This window comes from Felis catus, chromosome C1 (assembly GCF_018350175.1).
Source record: "Felis catus isolate Fca126 chromosome C1, F.catus_Fca126_mat1.0, whole genome shotgun sequence".
NCBI classification, from domain to species: domain Eukaryota; kingdom Metazoa; phylum Chordata; class Mammalia; order Carnivora; family Felidae; genus Felis; species Felis catus.
The window spans coordinates 190,244,272-190,259,682 of record NC_058375.1 but is presented as its reverse complement, the minus strand read 5'-3'; the positions used below and the strand labels follow the sequence as shown (position 1 = coordinate 190,259,682).

At 40.3% G+C, this 15,411-nt stretch overlaps 1 protein-coding gene and 1 pseudogene across 3 annotated transcripts in view; one reads left to right on the top strand and one right to left on the bottom strand.

The window, feature by feature from the left end:
* Positions 1–15,411, bottom strand: part of PARD3B (par-3 family cell polarity regulator beta) — a 1,015,202-nt gene that overhangs the window by 949,127 nt on the left and 50,664 nt on the right. The gene's annotated exons all lie outside the window — the stretch shown is intronic.
* Positions 265–810, top strand: LOC102902022 (annotated as a pseudogene).

Below are 15,411 nucleotides of genomic sequence, written 5' to 3'. Positions count from 1 at the left end.
GGAAGACAGGACAGGAGACAGCTGAGTGAGGGGGCAGCACGGATTGCAGGAATAGTCATAGGAAATAAGGTTGGAAATATAAGGTGCAATAGAGCATGACAGGCCTTGAATGCCTCACCATAAAAATGTTAACAGCAACAATAATAAAAACCATTTTGTCCCAACACATTTTAGGGCATTACATATATTACTCATTGCATTGTCACAATCACCCGCTGAGCTACTTGTTTCATCTGTAAAAGGGAAATTGTAAGAGGCTGGTATCCGTGGCTCACTACTACGAGTCTCGCATCCAAGTGAGGCTCTCAGGAACACAACATCAATGTCCTAGAGGGGGATGAGCAAGTTCATCAACTCAGCCACCCCGATGACAGCAGCTGGACCCTAGACAATGACATGATGCTCGTCAAGCTCTTCTCTCCTGCAGCCCTCACTACCTGGGTGTCCTCCATACCTCCACCTGTGTACCCACTGGCACCCAATGCCTTCTCTCTGGCTAGGACAACACCCTGGGCTCTGGAACCAACTACCCTGACCTGCTGCAGTGCCTGGACGCCACGCTGCTGAGTCAGGCCCAGGGGGAAGCCTCCTACCCTGGGCAGATCATGAAGAACATGGTTTGCGCTGGCTTCCTCGAGAGAGGCAAGGACTCCTGCCAGGGTGACTCTGGTGGCCCTGTGGTCTGCAATGGTGAGCTCCAGGAAATTGTCTTCTGGGACTACGGCTGCACCCAGAAGAAGCCGGGAGCCTACACCAAGGTGTGTGATTTTTGTAGACTGGACTAAGGAGACCATAGCTGCCAACAGCTAAAACCCCAATTCCCTCTACCATCACTATGCTAATAAAGTGAGCCTGTTAACAAAACAAAAAACAAAACAAACAAAAAATACAGTAACATGTAGGTACAGTACACTGCCCAAAGTCACAAAGTGAGTAAATATCAGAATCAGGACTTGAACTCGGACAGGGTCTGTGATATTAACCACCACACTACATTTCCTGCCACCGACCTTAGACTAAGAGGTGAGGAGACCCATTTACACTTCAAGGAAAGGGAGTCCCACAATTAGTATCGTGTTTCAGAAAGATTAGTTGTGTCACATATACGATGAATCAAAGAACACTGGTATGCAGGTAGAGATACCTTTTAGAAATCACCAAAACTGGGGCGCCTGGGTGGCGCAGTCGGTTAAGCGTCCGACTTCAGCCAGGTCACGATCTCGCGGTCCGTGAGTTCGAGCCCCACGTCAGGCTCTGGGCTGATGGCTCAGAGCCTGGAGCCTGTTTCCGATTCTGTGTCTCCCTCTCTCTCTGCCCCTCCCCCATTCATGCTCTGTCTCTCTCTGTCCCAAAAATAAATAAAAAACGTTGAAAAAAAATTAAAAAAAAAAAAAAAGAAATCACCAAAACTAACCAGGTAAAAGACATTATGCCCCTGTATGAAGACAAGGACTAGTAACTATGAATCAGTAACTCAGAAAAGTTGTATAGGGTCAGAACAACATGACTTTTGCCTATTTATGTGGGGGGGTGATACAGCTGGCTTCAAGTTCCTAGATATTCCTCTTGCTGAGAGAGTCTAATTCCCCTCTCATTAAATTTAGGCTTTCTTACAGACTCGCCTGACCCCATAGATTGTGGCAGAAATGACCCTACATCCTAAGAAACCTCGAAGCTCCTTCTTGGCTCTCTTGCAAATGCTAGGAACCCTGAGTCACCTTGTAAGCACAAATGCCCAGCTAAGAGGCTTTGTCAGAAAGCCCCAACAGTACATGCAGAGGGCACAGCTGGGCCCAGCCTTCCAGCTCTATATGCCTGGGTGCCAGGCATGTGAATCCAGCCATCTTGGACCCTGCAGACTGGCCACCAGGTGAATATCACCAAGTGACCCCAGCTGACACCGCATGGAACAGAAGCACTCCCCTAGCCAAACCATAGCAAATACCCGACCCATAAGCCCACGAGGTACAATGATGTTGGTATGTTAAGACCGTGTGTTTTAGAATGATTTCTTTATTTTTTTTTTATTTTTTTTCCAACGTTTATTTATTTTTGGGACAGAGAGAGACAGAGCATGAACGGGGGAGGGGCAGAGAGAGAGGGAGACACAGAATCGGAAACAGGCTCCAGGCTCTGAGCCATCAGCCCAGAGCCTGACGCGGGGCTCGAACTCCCGGACCACGAGATCGTGACCTGGCTGAAGTCGACGCTTAACCGACTGCACCACCCAGGCGCCCCTAGAATGATTTCTTAACACTGGACTAGGTCACTGGAACATGGCATTGATTAAAGGAACCCTGAAATTCAACCATCTCTATTAAAATCACTGGCTGGTGTGCTCAACCCCTCACCTCCCTGAGTTAGAATCTGTGCACTGGCCCCAAGGACTGGTATTCTTAGCAAGTTCCACTACCCCAAGTGCTTCTTAGACTAAGGGTCTAAGATTAGAATCAAAACCATCTACACAACAAAAATGGAGCCCAAAAGGCTGGTTCACCACAAAATGAGTGCTACATGAAAACTTCCATCGTTACCCATCTGCCCTGGCTCACTCCACTGCCATCCTCTGCCCTGGCTGCAGTATGAAGCATCTTGGAAGCCTTTAAATCGGCCAAATCCTGAGCCCCAGCCCAAAGCAATTACTGGGAGCAGTGTTTAGGTGATTCTAATACGCAGCCAGGACTAACAGCCTCTGGTTCACAGTTAACCATGAATACGTTATTGCTTTACAAGCAAAGAAAGTATAAAAACAAAAGCCTTCCTAGGTCTGGCTTGATTGCCCCAAACTCCAGAGATGACCTCCAGGTACCACCTGAGTAAAAGATAACATCAGAAAGAAGGGCAATTTCTCCTCCCAAGAAATCTAAAATGACTTTCGTGTGTATATCACTTCAGTCAAACATTTTTTAAATATATGAAGTAAATGTTTTCAGTTTCTCAGCATGTTTCAGGAAAGAGTGAAAACACAGGAGTTTGAGGAGCAGACGTATATTTCTGCTTTCAACATCTCTATTGGAAAGACTGGATATTAAACAGCCTTTAAAGGGAAAATTTCATTTTAAAGAAGTTTAGTATTTGCACTGGGCACTCACCACCACATAGATTGTATTTTCTTCTTGTGCTGATATTAAAACTTTTTTTTTTTCTGATATGAAGAATTCCGGAGTAAAATCTAAAGAATATTAATAGAGCTAAATACAAGATATCGAAATGACCTCCGCCCCTTTTGTAACAAAGCATTGTCCTTGTCCAATTCTCGGTGGTGAGGAAAAGCACTCAGGATGTCAAAGGCACAAAGAATACACCTTTTTCTATAAAACAAATGCTCTGTCTCAACACTGTTAATATTCAGAGATTAGAAAATGAGGTCAGTAATGACAAACGCAGTCGTGTCACCCTCGTCAGCCGGTGCTATTACGTGTAAGTGGAAATAACCAAATAGTCTTCAATAAATATTGATTACTCATCCAGCAAACATACCTACTATGTGCCAGGTGGTAGCAGATCAGGCGAAAGGAAATCTCCCCAGGATTTACCCCAAAGAGGGCTGCCTGAACCTGACAAAATCATTCCAGTCTGTGCCCAGGTGAACTCCCCTGGAAAGGCGTGTCACTGTTTTCTGAAGGGGAAACTAAGGCAGAAAATGAACAAAGCTCTTTCACACCAACACGGAGTGCAACTCCAGGGCGGAAGTGTTTTTCCAACACTCCTGTTGGATTTTGCACTGCATTCTTCACATTCTTGGGTGTGCCCAGTCCCCTTTGGAATTAGCCAAAAGCACTGGTGTGAGGAGTGAATCAGCGTAGTTTATAAGGCAGAATTAGCAAGATGTACTTACCAGGCATTAAGGTTCTACATTTTTATAACAGATGGTTATTAGGACAATGAAAAATGCCTTGTGGCCTGCTTTAAAGAAAAACACTGACGTTAGGAGGAGAAATTTTCAGTGTTTTCATTATCTGTTCTTGATGGTCCTTAGGGATCCAAACAGTTCACACAGACTTTGCAGATCGCTTTACTTCTCAGGCTTAATGTGCCCCAGCAGAGAAATTAACAAACAATAACCACCGAAATTCGTTTTAGGAGGATTTCTGAAGTAATACTGGTAAATTAATCGAGACCCACAAATTATTTCAACCACAGCTAAAACACTGTATTTCTAAAACAAAATGTGCCATTAGACAGCTAGATCCAGAAAAATCAAGAAAACTCTCAGAGGTTGACAGACAGCACATTTAATAAAATAGGAGTTATAAAGGCGTAAGAGGAAATTAACTAAAATGCCTCAGGTTATGTGATAAGGACTCAGTATTTTCAACTTTTCTGACTTTAAAGACTTTTCTGCTGCACTTCCTTGTTCCTGTGCTGAGCAAGAAGCTCTTTATTGACCACTTTCAAAGATAAATAAGTGAGCACAGAGCTATATAATTTAGAGAACTAAATACGCTCTCCTTAGAGTTTCGGAGGATGCTATTAACCTAGCATCAGTAATAACTGTCCTCTTAACTGTTATTCTCATAAGTAGAGAGGGATTTATAACTATCCTGGCTCTATAGCTTGATTCAAAATATTTACTGAGCATCTGCTACGAGTAAACCACAGCATTGGTCAACATGGCAATACAAAGTGTTATAAAGATAGCTCTTTACCATTCCCAATATAGCTGGGGAAACAGAAAATAAAATCCAAATCACCAAAGGAGTGGTTGAGAGATGCTTTTTCAACTTCTAACTTTCATGTGATATGCCATCTTCTAACCAGAGTAAGAAGTTTAAAGATTTCTGGGTTGTTGTTTTTTTAATCTTTGTATCTCACCTGCTCACACCAACTCTCAGCACAGAGATGTTCACACAACAAGAGCCCAAAAGGGATTGATTTCACTTGGTCTCCCTTTTGAATAGTTGGCTACATAGTGGTGAGAGTTGGCCCTAAAGTCTGTGCCAATGAGAAACAACCAGGCCACAAAGTGCAGATTAAAATCCAACATTATGACCTCAACTGACATTTTTACCATTCACAGGTCAGAAATGGTGTGTCTACAACTAATTCTAACATTCCACCTTCCTTGGAACTCATTACCGGTTTCTCGCAGTTTCTTTCTGCTACTATTTAAGGAAATTCTTAGGCAGGGTTTGTAGACAGGGAGTAGAACAGGAGATTGCAAACTGAGTCAAGATAAAGTGAGTATATTCAGCTTGGAGGGGCATACCTAAGACGGACAGGAAAAGCTTGTCCTACGAAGTTAACAATGAAACATCTGACCTTTGCATTACTTAGCAGATTTACAAAATGTTTCCACAAGCAAGATCTCGTTCATTCTGTCCACATGACAAAATTTGTGTCCCCCTTGTACAAAACAGAACTGTAAGGCTGAAGGAGTAAACGGCAGGCGGCAGAGCTGAAGAACAAATCCAGATTTCGTACCAAGGCGGTGCTATTTGCTTAAGACCAGAAATAACTCACCCTCAAAGAGGGGATCAAAACAAATGATCTCCGGTTTGAGCTTCTCCCTGACCTAGAATTGCCGTATTAAAAAAAAAGAAAGAAAAAAAAAAAGGTAGCAACTAACTGTATACCACCTCTAGTAGGGCCAGAAAGACAAATAGCTTAGATCAACTCAATTGTAATTAGCTAAACAAAGGACAAATCATCCATAAATTTCTAGAATTCCTTAAGAAGATACATGTCATCCATGTGAATAATTTAGATGAAGTCTTGCCTTGGAACCACTCAGGATCACTTCCAGACCTTGTCTTTTAATCCTGCGGTGACCGCAGAAATAGGTAATTCTTCATCTCAATTTGAAAAACAGCATCCCTAGGATAATAGTGACAATCATTTTCAGCAAGTTTCTTAGACCTAAATGAAGCAGGTCCTGAGCTGCTTAAGTTTTACATTATGATTTGTTCTTGTAAGAGGAGATCTCTATATTAAAGCGCTGGTTCCTGATTTGCAAAGGAATTCATCTGGAGGAGACTATTTATTGAAAAAAAAAATCGTTCACATATAAGAATTCAAAATTCATATCACATATCATAATCATTCTTCAATTAATCAAATTTGATGAGGAATTCTAATAACGTTCACTGTTAAGTTTTTTATATATTAAAAAACAATATAGCAATCACCGTCTAATGTGTAAGACCTAACCACTGCACAGATGATGTTCTAAATTTGAACTTGAAAGGAAAACCCATCAGCGTGCCTGCTTGATTTCTTTAATCTATTCATGTAGGTTAATTACCTGACACTCATTAAGATGACTCTGAGCTTCTTTAAATTTCTGACCATATTAACCTCTCCAACTAATCCTTATTAGAAAAATATTAAAGAGTGTTCATTGCTATTACAAATTGAATTTGAAATGATGAAACAATTATCAAATAAATGGAGTAGAAAACGAGGTTATATGCATGAGAAGATTCAATGCATCAAATATTTTACCTCCATTATTATAAAATAAAGGTCTTAAGGTCTATATCCAAGAAATGTGCTTAAAGATCAGTCCTTGAAAGAAATCTCTCCACTCCACTCTTAGTCTACCTATGGGGGGACAAACAAAAACTTCAAGTTCATTATTAACAGAATTATTCAGGAAAAAAAATCTTATTTTTTTATGTTATTTTAAACCAAACAATTGGACAAAAAGATTCAACTATCTAGCTCAGTAAGTCTATATAAAACAATCATTTAATATTATGAGTCTCACATACCCTATCATTCATTTTGCAAATAAAATGGTGCAGACCTATAAAGTATTGGTCAACATCACAAAAGCATGAACTATGAATGGGTGTTACTTCTAAAGACTGAAAACTCATCACTTCAGTTCTAGGACAAAAAAGAAAATACAAAGACATTTCCTCTACAGACAAATTTCATTAAAAGTTGCCCTATGCCCTTCATCAGACAATGTACCATACTCCTCATGTTTTTTCTTTAAGATAATATGGATAGTGTTAGCAGTGATATTTTGTAAATGTTCACTTAAGCTATACTAGAACTACAAGGCAAAAGAGCTACAAAAGTCTATATTCAGGCAACCGAGTGAAGCAAATGGGAGAATTAGGAGAAGGAACTTAAGGGAAAAGGAGGGGAAAATTGCAAGGCATATTTACCACAAATGACAAGGGATTAAAATCCTTAATATAGAAAGAGTTCTCCCAAAAAATGTCTATTGTCCATTTTTTTCTTTCAAACTATCAATAGCAACAGCCAAAGGCAAAACACACACAGCAGAAATTAACTTCATTAGTACTGTTTTTTTTTTTCAAAGATTTTTTTTAAGTAATGTCTATACCCAACATGGGGCTCAAACCCACAAACCTTGAGATCAAGAGTCACATGCTCTACCGAGTGGGCCAGCCAGGTACCCCAGTACTGCTTTCTTAAATGGCAAAATGTTCACCCCTTCATATGAACAAAAGTGAAAAAAGGTGCATTCTCAAGCATGGTTGTAATCAGAACTCATCAGATTTCTTACTAAAGTCTGTAGGAAGACTGTACCAAAGTTTCACAAACATACACATCTATTGATTCAGGAGTTCCAATTTAAGGAATCAATCTAAGGAAATAACGATGGTTATTCAAAAAATTTGAGAGACAGATGTTCACAACAGCACTGTTCATCACTGTGAAAAATCTAACAACCTGAATATCCAACAATGGTATACTGCTGAAATGTGTGATATATGCATACAGTGTAATATTATGTAAACACACATATGCACACACATTTTTTTAAATATGAAATTTATTGTCAAATTGGTTTCCATACAACACCCAGTGCTCAACCCAACAGGTGCCCTCCTCAATACACATCACCCACCCTCCCCTCCCTCCCACCCCCCATCAACCCTCAGTTCTCAGTTTTTCGTTTTTGTTTTTTTGTTGTTGTTGTTGTCCTCAGTTTTTAAGAGTCTCTTATGTTTTGGCTCCCTTCCTCTCTAACTTTTTTTTTTCCTTCCCCTACCCCATGGTCTTCTGTTAAGTTTCTCAGGATCTACATAAGAGTGAAAACATATGGTATCTGTCTTTCTCTGTATGACATATTTCACTTAGCATAACACTCTCCAGTTCCATCCACATTGCTACAAAAGGCCCTATTTCATTCTTTCTCATTGCCATGGAGTATTCCATTGTGTATATAAACCACAATTTATCCATTCATCAGTTGATGGACATTTAGGCTCTTTTCATAATTTGGCTATTGTTGAAAGTGCTGCTATAAACATTGGGGTACAAGTGCCCCTAGGCATCAGCACTCCTGTATCCCTTGGGTCAATTCCTGGCAGTGCTATTACCGGGTCATAGGGTGTATCTATTTTTTAATTTTTTGAGGAAACTACACACTGTTTTCCATAGTGGCTGCACCAGTTTGCATTCCCACCAACAGTGCAAGAGGGTTCCCGTTTCTCCACATCCTCACCAGCATCTATAGTCTCCTGAGTTGTTCATTCTAGTCACTCTGACTGGAGTGAGGGGGTATCTGAGTGTGGTTTTGATTTGTATTTCCCTGATGAGGAGTAATGTTGAGAATCTTTTCATGTGCCTGTTGGCCATCTGGATGTCTTCTTTAGAGAAGTGTCTATTCATGTTTTCTGCCCATTTCTTCACTGGGTTATTTGTTTTTAGGGTGTGGAGTTTGGTGAGCTCTTTATAGATTTTGGATACTAGCCCTTTGTCCAATATGTCATTTGCAAATATCATTTCCCATTCTGTTGGTTGCCTTTTAGTTTTGTTGATTGTTTCCTTTGCAGTGCAGAAGCTTTTTATCTTGATGAGGTCCCAATAGTTCATTTTTGCTTTTAATTCCCTTGCCTTTGGGGATGTGTCAAGTAAGAAATTGCTGCAGCTGAGGTCAGAGAGGTCTTTTCCTGCTTTCTCCTCTAGGGTTTAGATGGTTTCCTGTCTCACATTCAGGTCCTTTATCCATTTCAAGTTTATTTTTGTGAATGGTATAAGAAAGTGGTCTAGTTTCATTCTGCCACATTGCTGTCCAGTTCTCCCAGCACCATTTGTTAAAGAGACTGTCTTTTTTCCATTGGATATTCTTTCCAGCTTTGTCAAAGATTAGTTGGCCATACGTTTGTGGGTCTAATTCTGGGGTTTCTATTCTATTCCATTGGTCTCTGTATCTGTTTTTGTGCCAATACCATGCTGTCTTGATGATGACAGCTTTGTAGTAGAGGCTAAAGTCTGGGATTGTGATGCCTCCCGCTTTGGTCTTCTTCTTCAATATTACTTTGGCTATTCAGGGTCTTTTGTGGTTCCATACAAATTTTAGGGGTGCTTGTTCTAGCTTCGAGAAGAATGCTGGTGCAATCTTGATTGGGATTGTATTCAGTGTGTAGACAGCTTTGGGTAGTATTGACATTTTAACACATACACGTTTTTAATTTACCTCTTATACAAATTCTGTGTGCCAGGTACTAGCACACAGGTACTAGCACACACTCCTAGCATTTTACAAATGTTAATTCATTTATTCCTCATAACAACTCCATTATATGGGCATTATCATTATCCTCGTGCCAGAGATGAGGCAATTAAAGCAGGAGGCTAAATACCACCCCCCAAGTTACACAGCTAGTAAGTAGAAGAGCTGAGATTTGAAGCCAGGCAATCTAGCTCCATAGGACATACACAGCCACATAGAAACATATTATCTCTTATAGTGGCATTATAAGACTATAAATAGAATATTTTATGTATCTATATTTTAATTTTCCAACTTGATCATGTATTATTCTTACAAGAAGAAATTCGTTTTAATGCACAAACAGAGTAACTCAGGAAATAGGGAAGGATAGGAAATGTGAAGTCCAAATCATCAAGATAGACATGGGAGTGGAGGCTTCAAAAACAGAACGGAATGAATCTAAGACAAAAGCAGGAGGCCCAGATCTGAGCTTAATTTTTTATCTGGTCGTCTTAATTGGTCAATGTCAAATACTTTGGGAAAGGTATTCATTTGAAGCTCTATTTCCCAAAGGCTCTTATTAAACATAACAGTAATTATTCTGTGGGACACTAATAGATAGCAAGGCACCACAATCACATGGTTTTATACATCAGATTAAACAAAGGTAAAAAATGATTCCTTTGCCGCAAAATATATTCAAACCTTCAGTGACTCTACCAGATACTAACATTTCCCAACTTATTTGTCCGTGAAATTATTTTCCAAAGATCTCTTCCTAATACCAAGGCTGTATGAAGCCCACTCTGGAAAAACCTGAATTGGAATACATCCACTCATTCATTCCAACAATTACCAAGTGCGAATAACGCGGCAGGCTCTCCTTCGCACAGCGATGCAAGCTGCCGACAGGGAAGACCACTTCTAGGCCCAGCTCACCACTCACCGGCCCTTGTAAGACTGTTTACTCAGAGTAGAAGAGGGTCAATATCACCTGTTCCCCTGCTCTAACGGAAATGTAATGAGTTTGCAAAGCACATTCCCACATGTTAGCAGTATAATCCTATGCAAACAACTACCTCCTCTCCACTCTCCAGGGCTAGGTTGCCATCACTGGTACATCACCGTTTCCAACACCTTGGCTGGAGAGACAGGTGGGATTAAAAAGAATAGTTTCAGGGGAACTCTGACCAACAAATACAAAGGCATCCACACCCGGAGACTTTTAAGGGGCTGCACCAATTAGTGAGAACTCATCTGTGGGAACCTCTTATTTATCAGAGAAGCATCATTGGTTCAGATCTCTACCACAAAAAAACCTGCCTCAGCCCCTGGCACTTGAGAAAAATTATTCTGTTCTCATCAAGGAGTTGTGGAGGCACTACACAGTAGCATGGAATAGGGTCCTCTTCACAGATCCTGAGCACCACCAAAATCAAGCCAATGAATTAGGCAGGTTAATTTCCCATACCCAATTCTCCAGCCAGCTTAATTCCTTAAAAGCCTGAAATTGCTGCCTTTACACACATATAAATATAAACCACAAATACAAATGTTCTCTGCAATTGTATTTCTTGCTAAGCTTCGCTTACTTGAAAGATTATTTGGAGGGTGTTCTGTGTTTTCGTACGTGCTGAGGGTTTTTTGCAACTAACACTCTGTACGCTTTTCCACCAGGCAAACAAACCTCTAATCCTCTAAAGCCAGAAAATGGCAGACCCCTTTATGAGCAGCAGGATTCATCCTTGAACATGGAAGTCAAATAACCATTCTATTGTCTTTTTGCTAAACTACTCAAAAAATAGGTATGTGTCACCCATTCTTTGTTTCCAGACTGGCAAAACAAAAGGGATCTAAAAAGTTACTTGGAAAATAATGTCCCATAAGGTTCCATTACCACCCAGGAAGCCCTGCTCCAAGACTCTCAGCATCCCTACAAAGGTAAAACAAGTAGGAACAAAAGACACATAAAAAGAATAAAAGATGGTTGATGATTTAAAGGGCTGGGTGATAAATACACGATTGCAAAGTGTTTCACAATAAAGTTTTTTTTTTTTTAATGAAAAAGAAGGAAACAATGGCCATTAGACAACAAAAACCAAGGATATTATATTCCTTTATCTGACTTAATAATTCTAAATGGATTTATGAAACGCATTCTGTATCAAAAACCATCACAAGACTCCCAGTGCTATATTGTTTTTATTTGTCATTATATGCAGTAGACAGAGCTCCATGGCAAGAGAATACATGTTCTTACAGCACCTAGCACCACAGCACCTGCAAATAATCAGTTGCAAAAAAAAAAAAAAAAAAAAAAGGTTTGCTGAATGAATGAATACAATCCCATTTCCTTGTTTCACTGGAGAATTCAAACTGAGCCCCATAGCACAGCAGTCTCGTTTCCCCTCAAAATCAAATTCTGAGTCTCAATTTTGGCCAGGTCTCCAATTATTACAAAACATAAGACAAAAGTCAAACCAAATGAAACACTGGAAATATACTCTCGTTGTATCCATTTGACTTTGCATAAGGTTTTGTGACTCTCAGAAACTTAGTTTCCTTAGCCCCAAAATGATGAAAAGAACTTACAAAAGGACTCTTTTTATTTGGATAAAATATATAAATGTCCCACCACTTAATATATGGCAATAACGCTTGGTTTTCTGTAAACTGTTTCTTCCTGCCCAGCTTCTTCCTTCCATGCCCCTTCATTCCCCACCACAGATATTCTACAAACACAGGCAGTAACCAGCATTAAGGGAAGGGGAGCAAGAGACAAACCAACCATGGTCTTGAACACACCATCCCCTATGGTGACCATTCTTGCCCAAACCCTCAGACTCCACTTCAGTGTTTCACCTTCTCAATGCTTGGCCTCCTCATGAGATCCACCATTAATGATTCAGAAAGAGAAGAATCCCCACAGTCAGTAAGAAAGAAGCTGGGGATGAAACAGAAACAGACTAGACACTGCTCTTCTTTGGAGACTGGAGAGAGAGAAACTATCTTCTTGGTATCTCAGGCAGGCATCCTGAGTGAACTTTCCTCCCGAGACAAAGAAACATCCATGTCACAAAGATACACCAAGGGTCAAACAGGACTTTCTGAACTGATGCAGCATCTGAGCACCCTGTGTCACTTGTGAACAACTCCAGGAAATTTCTAGAGGAAGCCCTTTCTAGAAGATAGACTCATGACCCTAAGGAACAGACATTTCTCTAGCCAAGCCACTGCAAGCAACAGTCAGATTTTTGCACTTAAATACAATGACAGTGGAAAAAAAATGAATGAAGGCAACTGATCAAACCACCTCACAGACACCATCCTAGCTCCGGTCTCTATCTTCCTTTAATTCTGTGCTATCTACACGGCAGGGTTTGAGTTTTGTTTTGTTTTGTTTTGTTTTCCTTTATGCTGTATTTTCTGACTTTTTCTTCAGTTGTGTGTTATTTTTGTAGGTCAGAGAATAAAATAACCAGCAGATCTACCTAAAAGAGAGACAAACATTACTTTCCGCTAGGAAACACAACGATAAAATTCAGTGGGGAAAGGAAAGAGGTCATGGGAAGCTGAAAAGTTGCAGTAGCACCTCAGCACTGGGATCCACAGCAGGGCTTCTGGGGTCCTGTGGCCTGGGGACAATCTGGCTCCACCACTAGGTAGATGTTTGATACTGGGGAAAAAAATGACTTACCCCTTGCTTATCCACTTATAAGATGGACATAAGAGTACTTACTCAGGGGCACCTGGGTGGCTCAGTCAGTTAAGTGTCCAACTTTCGGTATCAGCTCAGGTCGTGATCTCATGGTTCATGGGTTCCAGCCCCACATCGGGCTTCACACTGATAGCGAGGAGCCTGCTTGGGATTCTCTCTCCTTTTCTCTCTCTCTCTCAAAATAAATAAATAAACTTAAAAAAAAAAGGAAGAGTACTTATTTAAAGGATGCCTCTTAAATCTGTGTGAGGGCTCAGTACATGTGTTTCGAACACAGCAAGTTCTCCACACGGTCATTACTGTCACATTCTCCGGGTTCCTTCCACCATCCTACTCAGAGTGGTGACCATCCTAATTCTTTGCCATCACTGTGAAAATCTATATAGGGAAACTCTACAGAGAGGAGTTATGCTTTGTATATTTCTCATCATGCTAGGTAGATGGCATTATAGATGCTGCATTTATAGAAATGCACAAGAAGAGCAAAACGATGATTTTTGTGAGTAATGTATACAGACTTGAGAGACGTCAATCTTCCAGCACTAGCATTTGACCTCATCCCCATGTGGTAATGAGGATAACTTCTCTTTACCCAATATCTGTTTTTACTTTAGTTCCTTGATCTTTCATTCCTTCATCTCCTTTGCATTTATTCAGTTTTGGAATTTTGTTTCAGGAGGCAAGTGTGATAGACCACTTTGTGACATCTTAGAGTGACATAATCACTTAATATTGGTCCTTATGACAGAGTTTTGGATTTAGAAGGAGCAGTCAGGGCACCACTGATGAGTTCCTCAGTGAAGTTTTCATTCAGTAAGGTCATTTTCACACCAAAATACTTAGATGCCACCAGTAAAGTGTTACAGTGTGCTGGTCATGGGCAGCAAATCATGGTTGTGGGTAGAAGTCATTTCTGATTCGTGAGTTGTCTGGCAAATGAGATCACTCCCTCTGCTAAATATTCACCTAGAAAAATTAAATCAAACCAAATAATGTCCCTCAGTAGATGAACGGATAAACAAAATGTAGTAAATCTATACAAGAGAATATCATTCAACTACAAAAGAGAATGAGTACTGACACGTGCTACCACACGGACAAACCTGGAAAATATTATGCCAGGTCAAAGAAGCTAATCACAAAGGACCACATATTGGTTCTTGATTCCACTCATATGAAATGCCCAGAGTAGGCAAATCTACAGAAACAGAAAGTAGACTAGGGGTTTGCCAATGGCTGAGGGGATTAGGGAATGATGGCTAAGAGGAGTTGGGTTTGTTTGGGGGGGGTAATGAAAATATTCTAAAATTCTAGCAATAGATGCACAATTCTGCAGATACACTAAAAGGCAATGAACTGTGCGTTATAAACGTGTGAACTGTATGGTATGTAAATTATATCTCCATAAAGCTGTTATAAAAGAAAAACGGGGCATAAATCATGAAACAAGTATATAAAAATTTAAAACATCAAAAATATCCTATGAAGTTAAAAGTGGAAGAGCTGATTATTTGAGTTAATCTTATTTTCATCACTTATTTTCATCACTTATTTCATCAAACAACTGTTACTCAAACAACAGATTTTCGGGGCACCTGGGTGACTCAATCAGTTAAGCGTGTGACTTCGGCTCAGGTCATGATCATAATCTCGCAGTTGGTCAGTTCGAGCCTGGTATCGGCTCTCTTGAAGCTCAGAGCTTGGAGCCTGCTTTGGCTTCTATGTCTCCCTCTCTCTGACCTTCCCCTGCTCGCTCTCTCACTCTCTCGCTCTCTCTCTCTCAAAATTAAATAAACATTAAAAAAATTGTTTTTAAACAACAGACTTTCAAGGGAGGTTTTCCTGTGTTTTTTTCCATGAAGAACAAAAACTACCAAAAAACACATCTTTTATTACAATTCATTAAAAAATGGATGAGACATGCTGTTTTTCTTCCACTAGGTCATAACAATATCAGACTTAACTCAATGTATGGGTTTCCAGGGAAAAGGAGAGCCACCTTTCTACTCCCTGCTGAGAATGTGAGTCAACCAAGCATTTTAAGAAGGGAAGGAAAAATAAGATAAAAACAGAGAGAGACAAACCAGAAGAGACTCATCAATACAGAGAACAAACTAAGGGTTGCTGGAGGGGTGTTGGGTGGAGGGATGGGCTGAATGGGTGATGGGCATTAAGGAGGGCACTTGTTGGGATGAGTACTGGGTGTTATAGCTGAGTGACGAATCACTAAATTCCACTCCTGAAACCATTATTACACTATATGTTAACTAAC